Raw genomic sequence first — 2959 nt, 5'->3', positions numbered from 1 at the left:
CCATTAGTGTGATAAATGGTTCTCCACCCCCTCACTTTCATCTGGAGATATCTTTGCATCTAAAATGAGTCTCTTGTAGGCAGCATATCAATGGACCTTTTTAAAAAATCCATTCTGATAACCTATGTTATTTGATTGGAGCATTTAGTCCATTTACATTCCGAGTAACTATTTATAAATATGAAACTAGTGCTATTGTATTACCTGTAAAGTCATTGTTCCTGTAGATTTATCTGTTTATTTCTAGTCTGTGTTGCTTTTGGTTTCTCTTTCCTGCTCAAAGAGTCCTATTTAATAATTCTTGCAAAGCTGGTTTAGTGTTTACGATCTTCTCTAGTTTTTGTTTGTCTTGGAAACTATTTATCTCTCCTTCTTATCTGAATGACAGCCTTGCTGGATAAAATATACTTGGCTGCATATTTTTCCCTTTTAGCACATTAAATATATCATGCCCCTCCCTTCTGTCTTGCCAAATTTCTGTGGACAGGTCTGTTGCTAACCTTATGTGTCTACCCTTGGAGTCTAAGGACCTTAGTCCCTAGATGCTTCCAGAATTCTCTCTTTAACTTTGTATTTTGCAAATTTCACTATCATATGTCTTGATGCTCACCTGTTTTTGTTGATATTTAGGGGAATTGTCTGTGCCCCTTTGACTTGAATGCCTGTTTCCTTACAAAGATTAGGGAAGTTCTCAGCTACAGTTTGTTCAAATAAATCTCGTTCCTTTTTCCTACTTTTCTTCTGGGATTCCCTTGTAAAGGATATTATTGAGCTTTATAGAATAGCTGAGTTCCCTAAGTCTACATATGTGCTGTAATAGTTTTCTTTCCGTCTCCTTTTCAGCTTCTTTATTTTCCATGTATTTTATCTTTTATATCACCTATTCAATCCTCTGCTTCTTTTATCCTCATTGTGATTGCATCAGTTTTTCATCTCAGTTATAAAATTTTTATTTCAGCCTATCTAGTTTTGAGGTCTTTTATCTCTGTAGTAAGGAATCTGTTTTTTTTCTATGCTTTTCTTCAAACCCAGCTACTATTTTTATGACTGTTGTTCTAAATTCTTATTTAGATATATACTTATATTGGTTTTCTATCTTTTAAATTTTTTTATTTGAATTCAAGTTGGTTAACATTCAGTCCAATATTCATTTCAGGAGAAGAATTAAGTGATTCACCACTTGCATACAGCACCCAGTCCTCATAATAACAAGTGCCCTCCTTAATACCTATGAGCTATCTAGCTGATCCCTGGCCCACCTCCTTCCATCTAAATTCTGTTCTCTATCTCTAAGGGTCTCTTATGGTTTATATCTCTCTTGATTCTTTTTTGCCTCTCTATCATATGCTCATCTGTTTTCTTTCTTAATTTCCACATATTTTGTTAGCATAATACATTCTAGCTCCAACCACATCGTTGCAAATGGTAACATTTTATTATTTTTGATGATGAAGTGATATTCCTATATATGTATATCACATTTTTTTTATCCATTTATCAGTCAGTGCTTATTTGGGTTTCTCAATAGTCTGGCTATAGTTGATAATTGTGCTATAAACATTGGAATATATGTACGACTTTGAATCAGTATTTTTCTATCCTATGGATAAATACCTAGCAGTGCAATTGCTGAATCATAGGCTAGTTCTATTTTTCAACTTTTTGAGGAACCTCCACACTGTTTTCCAGAGTGGCTGCACTAGTTTCCATTCTCACCAGCAGTGCAAGAGGATTCCCATTTCTTTGCATTCTCACCAACACTTGTTGTTTCTTGTGTTGTTAATTTTAGCTATTCTGACAGGTAGGAGATGGTATCTCATTTTGGTTTTGATTTGTATCTTCCTAATGATGAGTGATGTTGAACATCTTTTCATGTGTCTGTTAGCCATCTGGATGTCTTGCCTGGAAAAGTGTCTATTCATGTCTTCTGCCCATTTCTTAGCTGGATTATTTGTTGTTTGGGTGTTGAGTGTCATAAATCCTTTATATATTTTGGATACTAGTACTTATCAGATATATCATTTGCAAATATCTTCTCTCCTTCAGCAGGCTGCCTTTTAATTTAGGTGATTGCTTCCTTCTCTGTGTAAAAGCTTTTTATCTTGATGAAGTCCCAAATAGTTCATGTTTGCTTTTGTTTCTTTTGCTTCTGGCAACATGTATAGTAAGAAGTTGCTATGACTGAGGTCAAAGAGATTGCTACCTGTTTTGTCCTGTAGTATTTTGATGGTTTCCTGTATCACATTTAGGCCTTTCATTCATTTTGAATTTATTTTGGGGTATAGTGTAAGAAAATGGTCCAGTTTCATTCTTCTTCATGTTGCCCTCAAGTTTTTCCAACACCATTTTTTGAAGAGACTGACTTTTTTTAATTGAATATTGTTTCCTGCTTTGTTGAAGATTAGTTTACCATATACGTCTCTATTTCTGGGTTTTCTATTTTCTTGCATTTATCTCTGTGTCTGTTTTTGTGCTAGTACCATAATATTTTGATGAATACAGTTTTGTAATATAGCTTGAAATATGTAATCATGATATCTCCAGATTTGTTTTTCTTTTTCAGGATTGCTTTGGCTATTCAGGGTCTTTTTTGTTTCCATACAGATTTTAAGATTGTTTTTTAAAACTCTGCAAAAAATGCTGGTGGTAGTTTTATAGGGATTGCATTAAATTTATAGATTTCTTTGTTAGTATAGATATTTTAACAATTTTTTTTGTTCCAATCCATGAACATGGGATGCTCTTTCATTTATTCCTAGGTATGTTCTTGGTTTTGGTGCAATTGCATTTCTTGAGTTATTTTTCTGTTGATTCATTATTGGTGTATAGAAATGCAATAGATTTCTGCATATTGATTTTATATCCTGCGACTTTCCTGAATTAATGTATTAGTTTTATCAATTTCTTGGTGGAGTCTTTTGGGTTTTCTAGAGTATCATGTCATCTGTGACGAGTGAAA

The sequence above is a fragment of the Panthera pardus genome, unplaced genomic scaffold (assembly GCF_024362965.1).
Source record: "Panthera pardus isolate Hobbes unplaced genomic scaffold, ASM2436296v1 HiC_scaffold_1, whole genome shotgun sequence".
NCBI classification, from domain to species: Eukaryota; Metazoa; Chordata; class Mammalia; order Carnivora; family Felidae; genus Panthera; species Panthera pardus.
This window is presented reverse-complemented; position numbering follows the sequence as displayed.